We start from the raw sequence: 26,611 nt of genomic DNA on the forward strand, positions 1-26,611 counted from the left end.
TGTTGGATCATTGGGGGGCATGTGTTTAGCATATATTTTTTCCATGGTGAGGGGAGTCTCTCTCTTTCTCTCCACTTCCTAATGTGATGTCCTGAGTCACATTCCTCTGCCACACCCTTCTGCCATGATGTTCTGTCTCACCTCAGTCCCAGAGGAATGGAGCCAGCTGCATATGGATTGAGACCTCTGAAACCATAAGCACCAAATAAACTTTCCTTCTCTAAAATTGTTCTTGTCGGGTATTTTGGTCACAGAAGTGAAAAAGCTGACAGAAACAACTGGACAATCATTATCATAATTCCTCTCTTGCAAATGTTGAGCATATTGACACTTACATATAGACTGGATTGACCCACATTCTCAAGACCCCAAAGTCATCATTCCACCCCTCTTCATGTAGAAGTTCAAAGTTCCAGTGTCAAGAAGTCAGGGATAAGCAAGGATTACTTGCAAATTGATTGGAATTTGGAAGGCCTTTTCAAGATGGAACAAGGGAGGAAGTATTAGCTCCATAGGAAGAAGTTAGAAATAATTATTTGGTGTGGAGGTCCTCTCCGCCATGTCCCACATGGAGGAGGAAAGGGTTAACTGCCCGAGGAGAATATTGGTGGTTTTTCTGTCTAGTACCCAAAAAACTTTTCTACTCAATAAACACACAAGAGCCAATATTCCTTTCATATGAGAGAGGGTGTGACAGATCTGGTCATATTAGCTCTGGCCTCTTACAACAACATGGAGTTGCCCAAATCACCTTTATTTATAATATACAGGTAAAGGGGACAAGGACCAGGAGGACCTTCTTCTGTGATGGACAGGATAGGCTGGAGTTAGGGGAGCCATCTTCTTAGGGGGAAAATTCCAGAAGGAGACAGGGAACCACTCCCACACAGTGCCACATATGCTTCCCGGCAGTTCCTAGAAGCCAGGCCTCTGCATCCCATGGCTCAACCTAGTCTGATTCTGCTAAATAAGGATGGTTTCCCACAATTTGGCCTAGAAACAAATACAATTTTGAGAATCATTAGTATATACATGGAAACTGAACCAAAGGGAGTAGGAAAAAAAAAAAAAAAAATGAAAGGCCAATTCAAGAAAGTTAAATCTTACCAGGAAACAACTGTGTGTTACAAGTCAAATTGATTGGCCTAACCTGATTCTTCCCCATTGGTAACTATTTGCCAGGATACATGGAGAATTAAGCAAAGCAATGTCATCAAAATTGAAGAGAGAAGAGGTGGAAAACCAATCTCCACCATCTACATGATTTGGAAAATAAAGATCATAGCATGGGGACTTTATTGACTGAATTTGCAAAATGCCTTTAGCCATGTTTTCAACACATTTCTATGGCTTTGAATTATTTAATGCATCATTACATTTACTCAGCTAGGCTGCACAAGTAGTATTTGCAATGTGCCATTCATTGGGAATGTCATATTCCTTACCCGCACCCATTGCTATTAGAGCGTAACTGAAGGTGGCATTTTTGCTTCCTTTAGGCCACTTTTCACATTTTACATCTGTGATATTTTTTGATAAAGGTATGCCATTTTTTTTTAATTTTGCCACTTTCTCACTTATTTTTTAATCCTTAAAATGCTATTTTCCATGAAAGCATCAAAGTAATGTTGCCCTGTGATAACCTTTCCATCCTTGCATTTTAATCTAAATGAACAACAAAGATGAAAAAAAAAAAAAAAAAAAAAAAAAACACAAAAACCTGTCAATCTCCTAGCTCCTCTTTGCCACACCTCTCTTTGTGACCCTAGAGTTTATTTTTAGTGAACAGAAATGTTAGGTGCCCTGTTGGTGGGCTGTGTTCTCAGAGGTATACAGTTTCACAGAGAAAACAGAATTAGGGTGTTTTTCTTATTTATTTTTCCAATTTCTTCTCCTTTTAAATAAGAGCAAGAGAAGCAGCTGAACATGTGGCTGACCTGATTAGAAAACTTGAAATCACATGGCACTGGCTTCAAAATTTTATGTAAAATATTTTAAACTAAAAAATGAATTTTCCTTTTGACTAAATGTAATTTTTGAAGCAAAAAATTTTACTATGTACATAGATACTTTTATAATTTATTATATTAGCTTAGTTTCTTCAGTTGCCCTCCATTGAAAATAATGCTAATAACAAATAGGGCTTTCCAGCTGAAGTACACTTAATATCATGGGCCAGACCATTCTTGCTGAGAGAGGCTGTGCTGTTTGCAGCTGGGTGCTCAGCAGCTTCCCTGGACACCAGATGTTAGCATTGCCCCCAAGTGATAATAATTAAAAAACGTCACCAGACATCATCCAGTGTCCCCTTGGTGGGAATAAGAGCAATTAATCTAAATTTAACAAAACTAATTATACTTAATTATAACAGTTGAAAGAAGAGTCTAGTGATGAAGCTTTGCATGCTTGGCTTCTTTTGCTTTCATTCTTCTGTTCCTCCCTCCTCCCTCCCTACTTCCCTCCCTCTCTCCTCTCCTTCCCTTTCCTCCTTCCTCTCTTTATTCTTTCCTTCCTCTCTCCATTCCTTTTCCCCTCCCTGCTTCTTTTTTTACCTTCTTTGCTTCATTAGACAAAACTTTATCCAAAGAAAATTATACAAAGAAGTCCAATGTGAAACATTTTACATGGAATCAAAGTAGGAAAGTCTAACAGATGAACTGCTGATTTTGAAATGGTACAGTGCTGAGACTCATTGTTTCCATTTTCTGGATTTGATGATGCTTTTGGATTTTTCAAAACCTTGCTGGCCAGAGAGAGAGAGACTGAAGAAGATCCCTTAGAGACAGCAAAGTGCTCAACGTGATGGATATTCAGTCCATCCAATCCCAACCATATGGTGTCAATCATCCTTTTAGTTCTCCCACACCAAGACAATATTTCCCTTTCCTTAAATCATCCTAGGACCAAATTCAGGCAACCAGAGACCTAGCGTGCCCTGCAATGTTTTCTCTACCCTGCTTTGACTTTCCCGAGGAAAACCCAGTAAATGATCTGGCCTGAACTTTCTCATTGCTCTTGTCTTCTGCCACCTGAGCAAAACCCAGCACTTCCTCTGTGATCCTGAAAGGGATGCAATGACGCCCACCCAGTGTCCTAGAGTTTAATCAACATTTTTTCTAGTCTTGTCCTCCTTCCCTCCTGTGGTCACGCCTACGCTAGCATCCCATATCCCAACATTTACAGCCTTAGAACATGTACCTTCTTGACTCTGCCTTATCACTCAGTTTTCCAGTCCAGTGATTGATGGACAAGTACAGTCTGAACCTGGACTTCCTAAATCCTCATAAATGAATTAAGATAGATATTTTCATCTCTAATTACAGATAGGGTATCCCAAACTTAGATATGAAGTATTTGTCCAAATTCAACTGCTTTTTTTTCCCCATTGCAATATAATTTCTTAAATTCCAAGTAAATGTGGACCACTATCTTAAGGTTTGGGTTATCCACATGCATACAGCAATATTAAGGATTAAATGTTGTCATCATTTATTTTATGTATGGGCTTCAATCTCATCCAACTAAATTCTCTTTGCCTTTATTTTGCTTCCAAAAATGCCAATCAGCTGTGGCACTGTTACTCAGAACCCCAGGATGACTTCACTTCAGCTCCTGAAGGGAGCAAGGGTGGTCCTCTGAGATGAGCCTCTGCTTACCTCTCCTGTTTTTTATCTCATGTGAACCACATCCAGCTGCTCATAGCTAACTCTTCTCATATCCAGTCCCACCTCCACACCTGAGGCTGTGTTGTGACTTAGGTGTTTATTCATCTCTGCTTGGAAGAGACCCCTCTGTGAGCTAATCCAGTTTCCTGCTTTACAAATCACTTCACATATTTTCAATGTTGGCAACTTTCTTAGTAACTCCCTACTCTTCATTCTGAGTTATTTACCCTTTTATTCTTAATATCTTTCAATAACTTACATATCATTCCATTATCATTCTTAGTACACAGCAATGTAATTACATGTTTGGTGCCTATCTTTTTTATTGTCTGAAACTTTTTTGAGAACAAAGTTATGTACTTAATTCTATAATCAGAGCCTTAGCTAGAGCTATGAATATGGAGTCATTGTATAAATCCTTCTTGAGTAAATGGGTTAACTTTTTCTTGGTGTCTCTAAGTTACAATTAGGTTAATTTTCTATAAAAATACTGAACAAAGAAAAAAACACAATTTTCTTTTGAAAATAGGGCAATCTCTCTAGCTTGCCTAGGAAGATCTATGGAGTTCAAATCTCCAGATGAGAACGTGTAGAGACATCTGCAGAAATTCATCACCTTTTTTTTGAAAAACAATTATAGGATGTATTTTTTTTTCTTACTGATTGCCCACAGGCAGAATCATCTTTGAGGATAAAGGATGGCGTGTGCTTATTTCAGGGAATTTTAATAATAATGAGAAGTAGAATACGTCTCACTGAGTCTTTTTATTTTTTATTAGCATGCTGATTATACATATTAATGGTGTTCACCGTGCTATTTTCATGCATGCACACCGCATGCACTAATTAAATTCAAACACCTTTTCTCCACCTCCCCCCCCATACACAAACTCTTCCCAGTCTTTTGTAATCAGTATTCTACTTTCAGGTTGAGGTTTTTGTTTTGTTTTATTTTTTTAAGTTCTATACATGAGTTTGCTGAGCCTTTTTTTTTTTTTTTTTTTATTGTAAACAAATGGGATACATGTTGTTTCTCTGTTTGTACATGGTGTAAAGGCATACCATTTGTGTAATCATAAATTTACATAGAGCAATGTTGTTTGATTCATTCTGTTATTTTTTCCCTTCCCCCCACCCTTTAAATGAAAAGAAAAATGACTTATTTTGAAGTTTCCAAATTAGATAATTATGTAAGACCCTTGGAAGACACCTGTGTTTCAACCTCTGGGCTGAAAATAAATGAGTGGTGGAGGGGAGTCAGGTAGATCAGATTAAATGGGGTAGAAAGCAGAGATTTAGGAGACCTATTAAAGGAAATCAAAGTCTTGTAAGACTGAAAACAATTAAGAACATTGTATATAAATGCAAACTTAGTCCTTCCATGAAGTGATTACTAAAAGAACGGTTTGCAGACAAGTAGGCAAAGGTAGTGCTTGTTTGGTAATTTATGACTGCCCTGGTCCAGTTGCTTTGTCCTGGGGAGTCCTCAGTGACCCCTCTCCCCTCCACTCTCTCACTCTGCTTCCTAGCACTCATTATTCTCTATTTTCTTCCCACTACGGCCAGGAGTTTATATTGGAATCTCATAGGAAAACTGCCACATTGTACACAGGTAAACTTTTTCTTTGACTCTGGAAATGAAATCCATATTCTCACTTGATTGTGCTTATAAATTAGGTTGAAATCTTATCAATTGAATAAATACTAATTTATTCTTCAAAGGAACCTTTAACTTAATATTGCCAAAGCCCAGTGGGCACAAAGCATCCAACAGTGATAGACCAAGTGAGCAATTATAAAATGAGTGCCCATGGTCTTCTACCTTTGCAATGGTCTTGTTTCATGAAAGCTGTTTCCCAAAATTTTTCTATAAATTCATAGAGTGCAAAAATATTTTTAAAACCATTTAGTATTATTTAATTTTAAATTAACCATTGAAAGAAAAAGACTTAACTCATAAATACCCAATGTGATAGATTTAAAAATTGGCCTCAAATTATTACCCTTCTTTCCAGAGTGGCTTTGCAATGGGACCTTGAAGATGCTCCCCTTAAGAAATGTAATCTGTTTCTCTATTCCTCAAATTTGCAGAGTTGATGTGAGCTCTTTCAGCCAATGAGGCATTAGCAGTTGTGATTCAGCAGATACTTCAGACATCACTTGAAATACGGTGGCCTCCCTATGTGCAGTCTAACCTGCTGGATTATGAAAGATACATGGCCTGGTCACTCTCCCACCACTAGCCAACAGTCAAAGAATTGTCAGATATGTGAATGAGGCTATCTGAAATTATCCAGTCACCAGTGACCCCTCTGCTGCAATTCCATCAGAGGTCAGCAACGCCAGCCTAGATCAAAAATGCCAAGACAAAATGCAAAACTTTGTCAAGTGCATGCTGCATTATAACATTTCATAGTTTCATTCTTCAGTCCAGTAACTTTCAGTCAATGTCCCACATAAGTCTCGGTAATCCCAGAGATTTTATAATGAAGCTGAAAAATTCCTGTCACCTGGTGACATGGTAGCTGTTACAGCACAATGCCTTACTCACATGACTGTGTTAATGCTGGTGTAAACAAGCCCATGATGTTGCCAGTCACATAAAGACTGTAGTTATACAATTAAATACAGTACACGATACTTAATGAATGAGTATGTTACTGGCTTACTATATATTTTTGTTGTTATTTTAAAATGTACTCTGCTTATTTAAAAAAAAAAAAAAAAAAGAAAGTATAAAACAATCTTGGCAGTCCTTCAGGAACTTTCCATAAAAAAAATTGCTATTCTTAGAAATGACAGCTGAATGCACAGTATTGCCCCTGAAGACCTTCCAGTGGCTCAAGATATGGAGGTGAAGGATAAAGATATTGATGATCCTGACCCTGTGTAGGCCTAGGCTAATATGTGTGTGTGTGTGTGTGTGTGTGTGTGTGTGTGTATTGGGTTTCAACGAAAGTTTAAAAAGTAATGAAATAAAAATTTAAAAGTATGAAAAATCTTATGGAATGAGTATAGGGGGAAACAAAATGTTTTGATACAGCTCTACCAAATGTTTGTATTTTAACCTATATTACTAAAAAAAAAGAGTCAAAAGTAAAAAAAATTAACAGGTTTATAAAATTAAAGTTACATAGGCTGAGATTAAACTATTATTGAAGAAGGAAAAATACTTTTTCTATAAATTTTGGGCAAACTAAGCATCCAGTGTTGACAAAGTTTATAGTTGTAGACTGTAGAACTGCACATTCACTCTCTGACCCACCCAGAGCAACTTCCAGTCCTGCAAGCTCTGTCCATAGTAAGCACCTACAAAGGTATACCATTTTTAATAATATTTTAACCTTATTTTATTGCACCTTTCCTAGATTTAGCAGTGCTTATATAAGCACACACCATTGTTTTAATCCCTACAGTGTTCAGCACAGTAACCCACCATACAGGACTGCAGCCAGGAATTGAAGGCTCCACTCCTTCACCAGCTCCTGCCATGATGTGCTGCCACAAACCCAAAGCAATGGGGCCAATCAATCACAGACTGAAACCTCCAAAACTCTGAGCCAAAATCAACTTTTTTCCCTCTATATGTTGATTTATTTAAGATATTTATTATAACAGAGAGCAGAGTAACACACTTAAAATATGAATTTTGAGGTAATTCTATCTGCCAGATATTGTTATATCAACTTAAAGTTTCTGACTAAGACATTTAAATTAAAATGAGGAGGTAAATGTGTAGGTCCTGTGAAACTGTTGCCAGAATCTGCTGCTGAATTTTTTGATGTGATCATTGCCTTTGTGTATAACTCATCATTACCACATCAGTGTTAGTGATTTTCATGGAAAACCATACCCAGAATTTGAACTTGGAACCTCCAGTGTATTCAATCTGTGTAGATCACATCTGGTACACAGGGTTGTCCAACGTGTGGAATGAACAACTATGTGCATACATTGACCTCAGGGTGGGAAAAATTAGGAAAGGAAGAGTGCTTGCTTTCTTGCCCTTCTACCCGTTCTTTTTTATACTTAGGAACCTCAAAATGAATGTGTCTAGATAGCTGTGCACCAATATCTGATGACATTCTGACTGGGTTATCTTGTCAAATCATTTCAGTTGTCTGCAATTTTACTTATCATAAAACCTCCATCAACAGAATTCTAATTGGAAACTCATTATGTAAACACTTTGGAAAAAGTGTCTATTCCTATTTTTCATTTAAGCCACTGAAGAAGAATGGCAAAACCAAAAGCACACAAGTATATTTGAAAATACACCTCATGGCTGCCCTGACGGCTATCCACTTTTAACTCAACCTCCTATGGCTTTAAATTCAGTAGGTGCAGAGCTGGGTGAAGATATTTAAGTCCAAATTTGCCACCCTTCTTTCCACAAATCTCTGTCCTCTACCCACAATCATGCAGCTGAAGATCATTTACACTCCACACTTTCAAGAAAGTAACTGGTACATTTTAGATTTCTCACAAGCATAGAAAAGATAAGTTCTCAGCAGCCCCTTAACACCTGTTGGTTCTGCCAAGAATAAAATAGTCTGTCTATTGTCCCCAGTGATTGGGCAGGTGTGTCTTCACACCGATCACTTGCTGTCTTCAGTTTGTACCCTCTTAGAGGAGTTCCTACTTCTCTGCCATGATAACCCTGATTCCCTTTCTCACCTCTGCTCCTGGCGTTACACTCTCTTCTCTTGCTTTGATCACTCCTGTTGCAGTCTCCTCCATTCCTATCTTCAAACATGCACATGGATCGATCACCTGTGCTGAATAAATGAAAAAAGTTAACTTTTCTTAAAGCTATTGACCTGCTACTCCTTCAAGGTGTGGCTTGAATTTTACTGTCTTTCCTTGTCATTCAATACAAATTCTTGTGTCTGTTCTCATATTTTGCTTTCTGGTTGTTTATTTGGTTCCTTTAAACTCTGCATTTTTTTCATTTTGAGGTAGCATAGTGACCAAAAGCACAAATTTTGATGATGGATAGGTTTGAGATCACAGCCTTAGTTCTTTATAGTGGTGTGATACTGGGCACTGAATATAAAATCTTTGATACTTCAGTTTTTGCATATGCCAAATAGGAATATAATACACATATTTCAAAGGATAATTGTGGGAGCAAATGAATTGTAACACATAACCATTCAAAGAGGGCTTGTCACAGAATCGACACTCAATAGTAGTACCATCATCGCCATCATTATTATTTGCATTCTTACCATTCGACCAAAGCTACATTGCCAAAAAACCTTGTATAACTAATATTTTTAGGTTCAGTGAGTATTTATCAACCTTTATTCTCTTCACTTCACATTTACAAAATGTGGTCTTGGTGAGCACTGTTGGTAAATGTCAGTGCAGAAGTGAATACCACTGTACATATTTCAGGAGAATGGGATTGAATGCTGGGAATTAGTGGCTTACAAAATTGCATAATGGCTTACAGGGAGGACGTCAGAAAGGACTGTCCTGTGGAGTCTAAAAGCCCTTCCTCATGGCTGCAACTCAGTGCTCAGGAGTCTGCTCTGCCCACTTCTGCCATCACACATTCTGACCCACTCGTGAAGCTCAGGTCCAGACACTGGAAAACCAAATCTGATGACTACACTGTCTCTGAACTGTCACATTTCCTGCTACTGCTTGTCTGTAGAAACTGCAGCAAGAAGGAGGCTTCTACCTCACGTCATTCTTTCCAATCTTAAGCAAAGGAGTTTTGGCATATACTTTCCAGGAGATTAGTTATAGGAGTCTGGGGTAAGTAGTTTCTAGCTTCTTTTTTCCCCTTCCCTCCTTCCTTTTCTTTTTAAATTTTTTTTCTTCTTCTTAAAATTCTGTCTTGATAATTTCAACTGTCACCTTTAGAAAACGATTGTGGGGAGCAATGTTTTGGATCAGGGTCTCTGTCTTACAGCAGAAGGCTGCACCTGCGCTGGGAACTTCCTGTACAACGTTGCAAGTCAACATTTCCCAAATGCCCCGCTTAAAGAGGTTCTGTGAAAGGCATGGGCTATAGGTCTTGACCCTGAGTTCAGACACCTACTGCCAGGGGTAGAGAATTATGAGTGCAAAAAGATAATTATAAATGGATGCCAGTACTCCGTCCTTTGGCCTGCCTGCTTTGAAGAAACTTTCTCTCAGAACACCCTTTTGATGATAAAACCTGTATAATAAACATGCTGAGCCAGCTTTGGGTCATTGCTCCTCTGTCAGAGGACAGTTTCTCACCTGGTCCCAGCTTTCTCTTTCTGTGTGTTTCTTTGTCTTTTCTAATCCCCCATTGGAAAATTCTGTTGGAAGTTCCTGAATTAATGTTCTGCAGGTCTTCCCTAATTTCAAATACATAACTCAAAGATCTATTGGAATTTCATGCACATGGATTATACCTTAGCTTCAAACTCTATGTGTAGTATAACCAACCAAACCAATATTAAAACAAAACTCAACCTAACCATTTTTCTTTATGTATAATTTTAGTGATTAATTTTCAATTAATTCAATGAAGGTAAAGTAATGTGATACACCATCATTTCTCCTGAGATAAAAGGACTTCAAGTTTATCCTTCTGGACTTTGTTAAAGCACAACACCTTTACAATTTACTGGGTACTGTTCAAGGGTTGTGTCTCTTAAAGTTTTTGGTAATTTCTTCCAAATGCAAGTAATCATTCTTTCAATTTTTGACTTTTGTGTAATTTATCTATCCCCTTTTGTATATGCTACTTCCTACCAAAGGCATATTTCTGTGAATTTTTACTATCTGCAAACTCCACTATGTCAGTGTTATCACAATCGCAAATTCTGCTACTCTTGCTTGATACGTGGTTAAATGTGGACACCATAAAAGACTGAGTAGGTGACATGGTGTTCAAATGATCTCATGTAAATATCAAGATGCTCATTTTGTCTTCCTTAAAAGTGGTCAGTAACAGCTGATATTCTTACTTCCTATCATGGCATGAGAATTCCATGAATTTTTAGATCAAATTACAGTGTGTTTTTATATCTTACTATGTACATTTGGGAGCACTGACATCTTATATTGAAATTAGGATGCCTAATAAAGAGATTCTAAATGAAGAAGTCAACACAAAATATGATAGAAAATTACTGCTTTTGAAATTAGAGATAGTCAAACAAATCTAAATTTTATCTTTGACCCTGGATGGGTGGCCTTGGGGAAGTTAACTAAAATATCTAACCTCCAGTTTGCTTAACATTCAAATAGCGGTAGCAGCTCTATTTTGCACACATAATAGGGGGATTATTGTGAAGATTAAATGTGGTAAGTTTACAAAAGTATTTAATTCTGTGTTAGTGTCAAAGAATAAACACGAATTTTCTTATTATTAGTTTTATCAATGCTTACATTGATGTCAAACTTTTTTCTCTGAAATATGTTTAAAGATTGGTATGATTTGGTATGTTTGATAGTCATTGTTATACTTCTTTGTGGGTTCAAAGGTATAAAATTAATTAGAAGCTCTCAAGGGACTCTTGTACAATTCATTGCAGAATTCGGGTTTCACATAAATAATGGATGATCTGTGCAGTGTGATTAGAAGATGGTAATAGATCAGTAGGTCTATCTCTGATCCTCCCGATTTATATTAATTAGTGTGATTATCCTTCTAGAAAGAAGATGATTTTGGCACTAAATAGAATTTTGAAAGCATTGAATGATTGTTTTCTACTGCTAAACAAAACTGTAGACTATATTGATATTTATTGAGAAAACACATGGGTCTTTTGGTCTTTATATGCTCAGTTTAGTGACAAATAACCACACATATTTTTGCAATATGTTAAACTGAACCAAATAAGAAAATTCCTACAGTACTAGAGAAAATACCAAGCTTTCACTTCTATTCTCACTTTAGTGACATTGATTGCATATTGAGATAGAACAAAAACAGCCCAGTAAAATACTTTATTACAAATCACAAGGAGTTTTACAGACATACACTTTGGGTTAGGCATTGTCCCACAAAGGCGTTGCAATTGATAAGAAAAGGAGTTCCCCTAACTCTACCTATGGAGTAGTCTCAATAAGTACCCGATATATAAATACATAAAATAATGAATTAAATACTTAATTAATTTTAACTCAATTTGCTATCCCACTTTTTTGCTTGAATTTCAATTTTACAAAAACCAATTTTTCAGATTCAATTTTGACTAACTGAATGTGGTAAAATATGGATATGCTTCTTTCCTGGCTAAATCAAGAACATTTTTCAGGAATATTTTTCTCTCTGTATCAACAGCTCCTATCTGTTGTCTACTGTGCATAATTGCCAAGAAAATCTGAGAGCCACAGCTGAGTGGGTTGAAGAAATGAGAACATCACAGGGAGGAAGGTATCATCGCTGAGGCGTGAGCACATACAGTTCCTCCCCACACTGGATCCACAGGTCCACAGAGCATACCCCAAGACATCCCACCATAGACATATTTCTGGTTTCCTCTGGAAGATGCACCTGGGTGACTTCCCATGGCAGTAGGAGACTTGATGAAAATTGGTATCATCCAGGCCTTGTCTCCCTGAAAGAAAAAAGCGAAACATCCAAGAGTCAAACATGTTCCCTCCTGTGACTGTGGGTTGGGGCAGAGGAAGCTCTTCCTGCTTGGCACAACCAGCTCTTGAACAGGAAGAAGCAGAGTTCTGCAAGGCAGGGGAGCTAGGGGAATGCTTTGAAAGCCACACCTCTGCCTCTTGGCATTTGAAACATTCTGTGGGGCCTAGCTTTTGGAACACTTTCATGCTCTTGATGAAGGCACAAGTTCTGACAGAGGGCCTGTCCTAGGACTAGAGCTCAGAAGGAAAACTGCAGAGGGCATCCTGAGCCAATGCCCTCTGGAAGTAGAGTCCATCTGGCACAGATGATGGAGGCTGCCTTTGGATCTCTGTCATCCAATATAGACACTGCCATTGTAGAGTCCCCAAAGAGTAGAGAGGTAAAATGCACAGATATATGCCCTTGGTAGGAAGTAGCATATACAGAAGAGGATAGACACATTGCTCAAAAGGTCAAAAATCAACAATTACTTTTGTTTAGGAGAAATTATCAAAAGCTTTTTGAAAGACACACAAACTATGAACTGCACCCAGAAAACCATAAAGGAGATGTGCTTTAAAAAATCCAGAAAGATAAATTTGAAGTCTTTTTATCTCAAGGAAAATGATTCTGTATCATGTTATTTTTACAGTCATTGAATTAAAAGTAATTAGAATAGCAGTTAGTTAAAATATCCGATTGGACTTCCAAATGGGATTATGTTACATTTATAAATTAATTTGCTGAGAATGGATATCTTACAAATATTTAGTCTTAGTCTAAGGTTTACCCCACTGAACAAATCCACTTTTCTCTAATTTACCCAGGAAAAGTGGGCTGGATTTCTGCTTTCTCATATATATTTTCCATTGTTCTAAGATGCAGTTTGTTTTATCTTGGTAAGTGTTTAGATTTCTTGTCTTCCAAATATTATTGGGATTGGAGCATGGGATAAAATCATAGAGTGGCCCTGTCCAAAAATAACGTCCTCCTCTCTGCTAAGTAGAACCAAAACTCTAGCCTAGAGATATAGAATGGTTTTCCAGTGAGGTCCCCTCTTGGGTGTTTTCCTAACCTTTGCTCCACTCATCTTTCTACACACACTGTGCCTTCTAAAGTCTGAAAACAAAACATTAAGGCTCCCTGATTTAGGATGGATTAAGGAGCTGACTTGGTGTTGAGACATGGACTCCCCAGAGAGAGAACATGATCTACTCACCTCACAGGGGCATAACCTTTGAAATAGGCCATTTCTGTGGGAAATTGCAATTATAATCAATTTTCAAATTTCGAGTACAATATGATTAAGGGAGTGAAAGACTTATTACTCTTCTCTGAGCCAATAAACTCTGTCTGAACTATACATTTCAGCATCAACACCAAAGCATTATGGCTTCTGGAAGGGAAGTCAATGAGCATTCACCGTTGCTAGAATACTGTATGTACAGGACCTATTTTGCAGGAAATTACTAATTGCTTTACAGACACTTCAGAAGAACATGAACAGGTATATAGACTTTGGATTCAACTTGTTGGGTTTTATTGAGACTTCGATGTCTGTTCTTAGATCAAGCGTTGGTAGATGCCAGGCCAGGAAACTGTGATCTACCTGGTTTAAAATTTCCCTTAAAACTATTAGCTGCAGGTAAAAATTGAGGTTATGGGCCCAATCCTGGTGTGATGACGGTGACATCTTGTGGAAACTGGAAGAGAGTCTGGTGATGAGAAGTTCCCACCTTGCAAACAAGGTGTTCCCCAAACCTCTGCAAAAAGAAAGAAAGAAAAGAGAGCAAAGTATTTAAACAAGATGTTTAAGCTATATTCATTTGCTTTGGAAATAAACACTTATAAAACAATGAGAAATTTCATAAGACAAGTTATTTTATACCATGTGCTCAAGACCTACATAATTCATTATACACAGATGGAACACAACTTTTCTTTTCTCTGGTTGCACATGATGTAGAATCATACACGTACAGAGGGTAATGATGTCCATCTCATTCCGCCATCTTTCCCACCCCCATTTCCCCTTCCCTCCCCCTCTTTCCTCTGCCCAATCCAAAGTTCCTCCATTCTTCCCTTGCCCCCCCCCCCCTCCATTATGGATCAGCATCTGCATTATCAGAGAAAACATTTGGTTATTGATTTTTTTGGATTGGCTTATCTCGCTTAGCCTAATGTTCTCCAGCTCCACCATTTACCTACAAATGTCATAATTTTATTCTTCTTTAAGACTGAGTAATATTCCTTTGGGTATATATACCATGGTACCAGGGCACCTAGATTGTTTCTACAGTTTAACTATTGTGATTTGAACTGCTGTAGACATTGATGTGGTTGAGTCACTATATTATGCTGATTTTAAGTCCTTTGGGTATAAACCAAGGAAGGAGTCAAATGGTGGTTGGATTCCAAGTTTTCTAAGTAATCTTCATGCTGCTTTCCATAGGGGTTGCACTAATTTGCAGTCCCACCAGCAACGTATGAGTGTATGTTTTGATGCATATCCTTGCCAACATTTATTGTTGCTTGTATTCATGATAATTGCCATTCTGACTGGAGTGAGATGAATCTTAGAAATGCCTTCTGCTACCATGTATAACTAATTAGAGCAAATTTTAAAAACCTACAAATTTGAAGACCAATGCTTTCTTTTTCATAGAAAAAATGTTTTTTATTTTACAAATTAAACAAAACTTTGCATTATATTTAATTATTATATTTAATTAACATATCTTGCTCAATATCAGGAAGGCTAGTCCCAATGTATAACTGCTTTAAAAGGATGTAATGTAATTATTATTTTAAATTTTAGTACCATTAAAATCCCTTTATCTCATTTAGAGATTTCAAACCAGCCTTCATCATTATCATTGCAATTAATGCTGCACCTGAAAGCGTAAATGACTACATACTCCAGCTATAAGTGACAGGGAGAAATGTTGGACCAGAAAATAAATCTTCCAGGAGCAAAAAGCATTGGAAGAAAGATTTGGCTGGAAGCTATTGTTTCTTACATGGGGTAAGATGAATGCTCAGAGAATCGTTTTCTAGTCCTGCTCTCACACCCCCAAGGTCAGAGGAAGATGCTGGCAGCATTATTTGGTGTGCAGGCCAATTTCCTTCAAGTTCTATCAACTTGCTCCAACATGGTGATGAGGGTAGAAACTTTTGAAAACCTGGAAATCCTGGTAATGAGGAGTGCTGGTTTCTGCTCTGAGAAATAATGAAAGTCCTGAAGGAAGAATCATCCAAACTCAATGAAAGAAACTAAGTTTCACTCAAAAGTTTGATTGAATAATAGGAAAAGAGCCAATGCCCAATTTGGACTGAACATAGGGCCAACATGAGGATATCCAAAGCAGTGAATGGCACCAGACGCAGAGCCAGGTTTTGTGAAGCCTGAAACTTATATAATTTGTGGTCCCTCTTTTATAAAATGAATTTTACAAACTATGATTGTGCAAATGTACATGTGCAGCCAATGATACACAGTGCTATGACCTCTCCAAGAAAATTGGAAAAAGCACATATAATCTACACACCTGAAGGTTGAGCTTCTTCCACTTCACACTACAGCTCCTTCTAAGGGACACCGCCACAGTGGGGAAAAACATATGTAGGTTAAATATGGGCCTCACCCCCTATTACCATGATTATATTTGATAACCTAGCACCAAGAGTGGAGGTGGCACTCATTTCAATACATTTTATTTCTTCTCCCCACTCTTCCTTTTCCATTTTATGCAGATATGAACAATTAATTTTAAAAGATAAAATATATTAAGAGGACTTCTTTAAGTAACTACTTAAAACTTTCTATATCAGAAAATCTATTATGTTTTCATGTAGCTTTTAAAAAACAGAATATTTTGATATGACTCTATCACAACAGGCATTCCTTAGCAGGCTGAGAATTTTGATATATTTCAAATAACACTTGAATGCTTCCTTCTTTCCTTTGTTTCTTCCTTCCTTCTTTCCTTCCTTTCTTCCTTCCTTCAGTATTGGCTAATACTGCAAATCCCTTTCCTGGAAAAGTAGAGATGGAGATTGCCATGCAGAAAATTTACTGGGGAGTGTTCTCAGAATTACACCTGGGGAAGGAGAAGTAGTATAATTGGGCGATGGAAGAAGCTAGGCAATAATGCCATCACCCTCAATCCCCCAGCCAAACCACAGGAGGCTGTGAAGATAGAACTGCCACTGTGTTAATCCTCCCGAGTTGGGGTTTGAATGTGGTGGTTTATCTCTCTATATCAAGCCATGCTGATATGCTGACTGTGCCAGGAAAGTGAATGTGACCTTGGTAAGGTGGCTCTTTTGAAAACAGGACAATTTTCAGGGAGAGCTAAAAGATTAGGGCTGTCACCCAGCTGCACTCCCTGCATGTGGAGGAAGGAGTCCTTAATCCTGCAGGTTGGATCTGGGCTGGATGCCTTATGAATCCACTACAGTGCACCCCTGGTGCCATCCAGGTCCACCTCTTTGAATAACTTCTAGAGAAACTCCTCCGGGATTCTTGTAGGCATTTGAATGGAGGAAACATGTAAAACCAAGTTTGATGGGATCAACTGGAGCTAAGTTCCCAACTAAACTTCCTTGTTCCAGTGAAGTTGGCCAAGTTCCTTGTCCCAAGTAAGCTTCTCTCATGATGCTCATAACCTTTGGAGTATGATTTCCAAGGGCAATAGCTTGATCAGCATTCAGTGAATGGGAGTCCATGTTTTGGAACACATACCTCTCCTCTCTCCATGCCCAGACAGCTCCTCTTTTCATATGTCCATTGGGTCAACAGTACAGTGCCCAATGCAGATTTAATGATCAATAAGTTCAGCTATATTTCTTGCTTGACACTGTTTCATGCTAAATGCTCTCAGGAGGCACTCACCTGCATTACAAATGCCTTTGCATTTTGTGATCTCTCCCAAGGTCACCTCCAAACCTCTCCACTATATACTCCTTTTCCCTGATCTTCTAATTTTTCTTCTTTCACATCCCCCGAAAAACTGGTCAAGACATTTTCCATGACTTCCTATGTATTCTAACTATTAATCCTCTCTACATCCCCAGAAGTGAATAACCAAGCTCAGCCTCTTTGGACTCAGGATCGTGGTGCATTATTAAATGATCACTGATGATTAAGGGATGCAGTATATTAAAGTTTATTTTAAATTTTATCACATATGACAACCCACTCCATTGCTGAATAAATTTTGCTATTTTTTTTCTCTTCTGTCAATTGGTCACAAATCACATCCATAGGAAGCCTTTTCCTCACAGGTAACTGGTGATGAAGAGGCACTGGAATAATAGTGTTGAATGCCATAAGAATCTGAGCCCATAGACTTATGCAGCTAATTTCTAACTTCTATCTCTGTTCATGCTCAATCTTTAATTTACCATTCCAGTCTTGGTTTGGATTCATTTTGGGATGGATTGAATTTATAACTTGGTTTGTCTGACAGAACCAATTTGATGGATAGTTCTAGAATGTGTTCAGGCTTTAATGTTAATGTTAGGGGACATTAATACCCTGATGGATATTTTTCAAAATTTTTATAATCATTGACTGCAAAATGACATAGCAATTCTGCAGAGAAATAGATGTCTACATGTGATTACTTTATCCAAGTGATTTTTTACCACAACAGATATATTTGATCCTATAGTTTCTGCCAGATGAATCACCCAAATAGTAGAGCTACTTGCATTGTAGCTTGGACATGAGTCTGGGCATTTATCTGCTCAGTAACTTCTCATTTATCCCATCATCTGTCATGACAGTTCTGTGAGCTGTTATTTCTCCAAACTTTTAAGGCCAATCCTAACAATGTGAAAATCTCAACTCAAAAGACTTTTGCCAGGAATTAAATCTGGTTGCTCTAATATCAATCAATACTCCCTATCACTAGTATTTATACATTGCCCTCTTGATCCTGTGTCCTCAAAATTCATGCTCATATATACTCTCCATGTTCCTTCTGTACAGTATATCTCATTCTAGAACATATTTTGGATATAATCCTTTCTGTCCATTAGCAGGCTCAGAACTTTACAGAACTTACATTGTATAAGTCTTAGTTTTTGGTTCAAAAGTGAGATGAGAAAGTGAAGGCAGATTTTGGAAGTTGCTCCAATTCTTTTATAAGAGAGAGACCTTTGCATCATCTTCATGCAGGAAGCAGAGATTGAAGGTTTCGAAGAGCAAGAGTAATAATGATGGATCATTTTTGTATGTTCAGAACATTTAAGGATGAACTAATACCAAAGCCTGCTAAAACTCTTCCAGAAAATGAAGGAAGAAGGAAAACTTGCTTCCTAATTCATAGTATTTAGTCAAAAAAAATATCACGAGAAAAGAAAATTACATCTGTTTTAGTCAGCTTCACATCCCTGTGACCAGAAGACCTGAGAAGAACTGTTTAAAGGAGGAAACTTTTATTTTAATTCAGAGTTTTGGAGGTTCAATCCATACTTGGTCAATTTCATAGCTCTGGGCCCAAGGTGAAATAGAACATCATGGCAGAAAGCCATGATGGAGAAAAGCAGCTCAGAATATGGCAACCATGAAGCTGAGAGAGAGCTCTGCTCTCCAAGGACTAAATATAAACCCCAAAAGTATGCCCCCAGTGACCTATTTTCTCCAGTCACATCCTACTTACTACAGTTACCATGTAGTTAATCCACTCAAGTGGATTAATCCACCAATAAGATCAAGTTCTCATAACCTAATCATTTCACTGCTGAACATTCTTGCATTTTCTCACACATGAAATTTAGGGGGACACCTCATAGCCAAACCATAAAAAAGTCTAATATTCTCCATGAACACAGACACACATAAGCCTTCTGATCCATATGTATAGTAGACCATTCCTGAGAAAGAGTATGCTTTCTATATATTCATCCTAAAAACCTGAGTATGTGTTTATATGCTGATAGTTAAATTAATATCGAAATAATATAAATCTAAAAGAAAATACACTTATGGTTTACTCTCACTTTTTAAAATGTTTTAGTTGACTTCCAAAATAATTTTATATAAGACCTGCTGTTTGAAGAAAGGTGAAATAATTGTTCCTCTTTGTCAGAGGGAATGTGCAGCATGATCTATTAAGTACCAAAGAAAATCAGCAACTATTGCCAATGCCTAACTTGGGAAGAGCTGAACTTAAATTTAGAAGACTTCTGTTCAAATTTCAGCTCTGTGAATGGAGTATGGGGAAGATTAAGCAAGTTGACCATTTGTGTGACTTGCTCAAGTTAAACTGTCCATGGATATAGCTTCCTTATTCAATTGTCTCATAATGTTTTTACTTCTTTTTGAAAACACACATTCACAGAAAGATCTGTAGCATTTTGAAAGGCACAAAGAAAAGGAACTTCTATTTTATCATTTCTTTGACTGATCTTTGCATCACACTCCAAAATAGCTTTGGTTTTGTGTCATCCACGACCTGTCTATCTGCACAGCCACAGAGTGATAACTTTCAAGATCACTGTGTCATTGTATGTTCTGGTTGATGAACTTTGTGCGTATTGCACCTATGACTTTTAGAAAGAGATAACATGAGAACCAAAACTCATACACTTAATTGACTGGATTTCTTGATGAATCCTTGAGAAAGTGCTTCTTGGTGCCTTCATTGCCAGCATAGTCAGATGTCTAGACTCTACATGTCCTTCACCTTCACGGTGCTGAGTCCTTCACTTTAACTATACATTCATTTCTCTTAGCTAAAATTCAATTTAGATGCAGGAAAAAACAAATTCCAGAATTTATAAATCTAAAGTAAAGAAAGTTTTGCTTTCTGTTTATTTGTTGATACATTTCTCATTTAGACCTCAACTAGAACTTTTAGTCTGGATGGCAGAAATTTAATAATTTCCCACACATTCTACCCATTATCCCTTTGGAAGTCCCTGACATATTTGCCTGTGTGCCTACCTACTTTTCCTACTTGCCTCTAGCATCAAATTTGTAAAGATGAGTTGGACTCCAGAAACAGTTCTGAGATCTGATGACTTTAGTGTGACGTTAACCTTTTTCTTGGTTTCTCTGAGTCTTGTGCTCCTCTGGAATTTGCACTTTGCTGGGCCAGCCCCAGGTTAAAAGATAATGAATTATTTTAGTAGCAATTGAAATTTCACATTCTAGGCAGATATCTCTGCCCATTCCTCTTAATGAATGCTACTGCTCCATAGAGAGATAATCTAGGAAGTATGTTTTATGACAAAATTCTTAACTATTTCACTCTCACATGATTTTAATTTTCTTTGTATAATTTTTTTTGAAAAAACAGTGCATACTTATCTAATGGTTTTATCTCATTTGTGTACTTACACATTTCTGGTAATTAATTGTCATTCTTGTCTATATTCAAATTGATTTGTATGGTTACAACTATTTCATTTCCAACATATCTTTCTATGTCTGTTCTCAGTTGCCTTTCCTGATCATTTCCTTCACATTACTGAGCACTCTATTTATTTACTCTTTCTGAGGCTTATATTCCCTTGCTATTTTCTTGAAAAATTTGTTTCAGCTTACTTTTTTACTTTCTCAAGCAATTACTATGAATTAACTCTGGCTTCACAGTTTAAAACAATTATTTCAGATACATTTAGTATATAAAAAAAGTCATTATCCTCAGAATTTATGAATACATGGATTACATGTAAAAATACAAAGGATTAAATTTAAGAGAAGCTTATATGAAAGCCAAAATTGTATTTATTAGAAATAAGTGTGTATGACTTTTTAAAAATCCTAAAAATTTACCAACCCATAAGTCTCAAACTCATTCGATTAATTGGACAATGTTAGCTTATGTGTATTCATACACATACACACACATGTGTAGTAAATTTACTTGTAAGTAACAGACATTGCTTTTGTATTGTATTATCTACTCTACATTTTGTACTATATCAACCAAGCCATGTATAAAAACCCTTGAAAGTAATAAAAAGTTTAGCTAACATTTTTTTTGCTGCAAGTAATATTCAGAGGAGCATAATGTAAAAAGAAAATAAAATTATAAATGCTTATATTTGTCTGTCTTGATATTTATTAAGACAAGATGCAGATTCTGAGACAGTGACTATATTTTTCTATTGCCCCACCCCACCCCATATATTTTTGCTATATCATCTTTTTATATTTACTGCGTTTGGTTTCTTCTCCTACAAACCTCTCTTTCTCTCTTCTGTGTCACCTCCGTGGAAGTCCTGTAGTTTCTGAATTCATGTGACATCCACCAGTGTCCTGTTAAGAAAGACTTACTGAGATAGGATGTCTAGAGTCCATATACTTAAGGCAGCATACAATTAATTTGATCTTCTGGAGAACACTGAGATAATGTTCTTGGAACTCAGCTTTACTTAATTTCATGAGCCATTAATGGTTCTCCTTGTGGGCAATTCTGTGACTAGCCAGGAAGTTAGAAGATGATCAACATATCGTTTAACAACATTGTAGGTTGATTGATGTTGTAGTTGTGAATTTGAAATATTTAGTGTAAATAGGAGGAAAAACTTTACAGTGTAGCTAGTGGTAATTGATAAGAGCCCAGCTCTGCTACATTAGCATCCAGGGAACAAAGTGCTCAAGTGGGACAGAAGAGGCTGGACACCCTTGAGGAATTAGCAGGAAGCAGGTTTATTGACTGCAGGATCCAGAGAGGCTATTGAATAGCCTAAAACATCCTCCTATGGACCATGATTTCAGAAATTCTTTGAACTTTATACCCAGTGGAAGGAAGGACTTGGAGGCTTACATAAAAGTAATTAATTTTCTTTCTTTGAGTTTTCAGAAAATTCTTACCACAAAAGTAGGAGTAACATCCTTAAATTTAGTTTTTGAAAGACAGTGGAGCAACAGGATCTAGGGAGTCTAACCACATTGAGTCCTTTTACAGAGATCTTTGATGATATTTTGTTAACAAGAACAATTGTGGTGAGGATCTCTGTAGAAGCTCAGTTAAGATGGGTGGAGGAGGGGGCATCACTACCATACCACATTACCCTCTGGGACAGCTCTGCACAGGAGAAACACTGCTCTCACCATATTGTGATAGCAGCTCGTGCTCAGAAGTGTTTCTTCTAACAGACCAATTGAAAGAGTTCCCATGAGAACCACATGCTAACTTGATGGACCCCAAGATGTTTTCCCCTGAAATATTCTTTGTCAGCTAGGAAAAGATGGGTAAATTCCAGGGCTTCCGTCTAGCTAGTGAGTTCTTCAGCAAGATGTAAAGAAAGTGTGTAAAATGTTAAATCCAAGTGGCAACTGACTTCTGTTAAATTTTACCTTTCTGACAGAAAGCTTCAAAGAGTTGACTCAGAGAGAGAAAATATTCCAGTGTTAAAACCCTTTAATACACTAAATTTAACAATGCTGTCACACTCAACTCACACAAAACACCAAGAATTAATTTCAGAATGAAGGGTTTTCCCTTTTATTCACATGAGTTCAACAAACATTTAGAAGAATCTACTAAATTTTGGGCACTGGCCAGTGAAGGAGAGGACACAGAAATGAAAAAGAGAAGAAGAAAAAAACTGCGGGTACTATATCATTTTTCCACACCCAAAGGGTAAAAATTAAGGTGCTGGTTACCTTCACATATTCATGGGGTTTGGGAAGACAATTCCTTTCTTGCACTATACAGTGAGGACTTGAAGGCCAACGATTAGAAGGCAAATGTGGTGAATTCTTGAATGAGCTATCATGCAGTGGGTGAAGATATCAGATGTGCATACAGTAACAAAATAACAAATACAGTGCTGAGTGAAAAACATGTAAGAAATTAAAGCAAATTATTATTTTTATCTATACTAAAATTCATAAACATTTAACATACCAAAAATATTACATAGGAATACATACACATACATACATGTATGCATAGACTTCTACACATATCTGATTGCACAATATAATACTTTCCCAGTTTTCTCTTAGAAGGAAATGGGACTATAGTTTACAGCAAAGTAGGAAACCAACATCAAGTAGAGGGTCATTGTTAAGAAATTTTCAGAAGCATAGTCAACATTTTGCACCTGAACCCTGAACCCTGCTTTCTCCTTTCCTCCTCATACACATGCACCAAAGAAGTTTTTAATGGAAAAAAAAAAATGGCTTCATCCTAACCTTTCTAGAAATGCCATTCTAGTATAACACATTCATTGACTGGGGATTGGAAGCATCACGACATATCACCAATATAGTGATTACCCATTCTGTCTGGACTCTTAATGAAAAATCTTAGCAGAAAATCCAAAACTAATAGAATTAGGTTTTTCAGCATATCCTGCATTTCGATCATTTTTGGGGGAGCAGGAATTATTGTCTCTTTTAAAGTTCCTTTTATGGTTCCTGGCCTCCTGTTTTCTTTCCCTTCCTGTTCCCTTTCCTCAAACGCTCCTCAGGTTGGTTTGCTTGCACAAGAACAGATAAGGGTCTTAGATAACAGCATTAATCACGGCCCTGGGAGCACTTAGTCACACTTGGAAGCAACTCAGGTTTATTTGGTTTTACAAAAATACATAGCAGTTTTCATTAAGAAATAAATCTAAACCAGAACTCTTTTGTGGATCATTAATACATATAAGCTGAGCCCCTGAGGTCGGGTGAAAGAATTGTCTTCCGTATTCTTATGCCTCCTTCTTCTGATGATGTCCTTCACACTGAGTACTCCCATGACTGAAAGAGAGCCTCCTTACTGCCGAAAGATCTGGTAAAATTGTCTCTGATTCCAGGTCCAGGTCCTGAAGCAACCAACAACTCTCCTCAGCAATACCACATTTCTTCCTGCTTATTTCATCTTTATTGTTCTCATGACCTTGTTTCTACCTTGGTTGAGTCCCAAGTCAGTATAAATGCAAACTTGATCCTTGAGTCCCTCACTGTCATTCATCAACAATCATGCTTAACTCTGGGTGTGGAGGTACAGACCTGTAATCCCAGTAACTCAGGAGGCTGAGGCAGAAGGATCACAAACTTGAGGTCAGCCTCAGCAACTTAGCAAGACCCTTTCTTAATTTTTGTTTAAAAGAGGGAGGCTAGGGATATAGCTGAGTGGTAAAGAATCCCTGTATTTAATCTCTAGAACTCCCTTCAAAAAATATTACTTAGCATTTACCCAGTTCAGTAATTTTACTGAGAATTTCAGGATTAATAGGAGAGGATACACTAACAGCACTTTGACATTGTGTTGACTTGTATATATTGTTGCATTTATTTCAAAATTCAGGGTTCTAAATAACTTTCACATTGTGCTTTCCGCCACTTAGAACCTTATCCCTTTATTTAAATTGCTTCTCTTTAAAAAAATTTTTTAGTCATCAATGAACCTTTATTTTTTATTTATTTATGTGTGGTGCTGAGAATCAAACCCAGTGCCTCACATATGTCAGGCAAGCACTTTACCACTGAGCCAAAACCTCAGCCCCTTGAATTTCTTCTTACAATGACAATATGATCATCAAAATCACTTTTCTCTAATAATAACTATGATTATTTCTTAAGTTCATATTCTATTTTATATTGGGCATGTCCTGGGAGAAGTCTTCAAATATTCAACTTTATGACTCCAATTCAGAATTATAGGTACTCATAATGGGTCTGTTGGATTAATAAATAGATTACTTAATGAATGAACAAAAGAATGATTGCCAGAATACAAAAGAAAGCAAGAGAAATTATGTATCTTCAACATGTTACTTTACAGCCACAAACCCTCTGAATTAAATTGAAAGCAATGTTCTAAGAGAAATGAAAGGAATGTTAGTGATATGTTAAAAGCAGCATAATATAATAAAGCTCTGTGGGCAGTGCATAAGCTGGTCTCTGAAGACACTCCCCCAAAGAACCATTTCTTCCATGTTCATATCATTGTGTAGTCTCTGCTCCTTGAATCTGGATTTGCCCTCTAATTTGCTTTTAACAAGTAAAATTAAGTGGAACAAATTCATGCGTGATTTCTGAAGCTAGGTCCTATGATGCCTTATGACTTATATCTGAATATTTTGGAACATATGCCCTGGGGGAAGGTAACACCATTTAAGAAATCTACTCTAAGACTGTCATTCTCTGAAGAAATCCAAGCTAAACACATGCAGAGGCTATGTGGAGAGAGACAAAGAGAGATAAAGAGATATGATATTTGCATGACCCCCCAACAAGCTGCCACATCCATCCCAACCAAGATGTTGGACATGTGAATGAAGGAGTTACATACCCGCTAGACTGAACTTCACATGATTCTGGGTCAGTCACTGATACTGGACAGCTCTTTTAGATGACTGATATTCTAAATAAATTGAAGTGTCAGTTATCTTGGACAATATTATATTTAGGCAGTAACACTCTATTAGATAAATTTTCTGATATTTAATTTGCTTTCCATGCAACAGCATTTATTTCTCTGCCATACATATTATTGGATTTAGTATTTCTCTCTTTTAACCTAGGTTATTTCTTAGGAGACTTTCTCTAAGGTTGTATGATTATTGTTATTTTTTCTATAATAGGTAAACTTATAATAACACACTATCCTCATTTTCTTAATTAAAACATATTATAGAGTTCTATTTCAGTAAGACTTATTTCAAATAACAACCTAAGTTTCATTCTTACCAGTCACCTAGTTAAGCAGGCCTTTTAAAAATGTGTCTTTTACATTAATATCTTTATCATGCTTCCAAAGCCCCAAATAACCACATACCTTATTAAGAAAAATTATTTGCATTAAAAGGATATTTAAAGCATCGATTATGCACATGATAAACATGAAAATTCAAGTAACATGGTAAGGAATGTTACTGTTACTTAATTATAAATTTTGAATTTAGTCTTTTTCAAAATTTTCTTAAGTTTCAGCTTTTTGCTGCTTTGTTCTGAGAATACTGTCATTTCCTAGTTTAGAATCTTGAGGTGGACATAGCTCGATTTTTTGGTCAGTAACTTCAATGTATTAGACTCTGGCTTCAAGTGGAAATTGCATCTGGATATACTTGGCAAATTTTATTACAGTTAAAGAAGTTGTTGATAGTTCATTTTATAAAACACATATACTTTTGTTTCCCCTAAAATGTAAGAACTGGAGAAATTAATTCTGCTGATTCAGGAGATTCTGCTGGTTGGTTATTTGGGCAAAAGTTACTGCAGTCTGATAAGACTTCTTGGCTAATTTCACTACAATCAAATTCAAGGACAATAGTAAAGAATATGCAGCTATGTGTATTTGTACAGTCCCTTCTAATGCAGTTGGGATTTGACCCTTGTTGTGCAATTCCATTTACTAATGGTTTCCAAAGCAACAGGCATTGCTAGTGACTAACTCTCTAAATACATGCATCCTCTGCACAC

General features: G+C 37.0%; 1 long non-coding RNA gene across 1 annotated transcript; it reads right to left on the bottom strand.

The window, feature by feature from the left end:
- Positions 1 to 695: 695 nt before the first annotated feature.
- Positions 696 to 12,253, bottom strand: LOC306637571. The gene is made up of 3 exons (XR_013757215.1): positions 12,103 to 12,253; positions 8,343 to 8,443; positions 696 to 993 (listed from the first exon to the last, which is right to left on the bottom strand). It is a non-coding gene; the product is annotated as an uncharacterized lncRNA (long non-coding RNA).
- Positions 12,254 to 26,611: the final 14,358 nt, after the last annotated feature.

Source organism: Sciurus vulgaris (genome assembly GCF_902686455.1).
Source record: "Sciurus vulgaris genome assembly, chromosome: 1".
Lineage (NCBI taxonomy): Eukaryota > Metazoa > Chordata > Mammalia > Rodentia > Sciuridae > Sciurus > Sciurus vulgaris.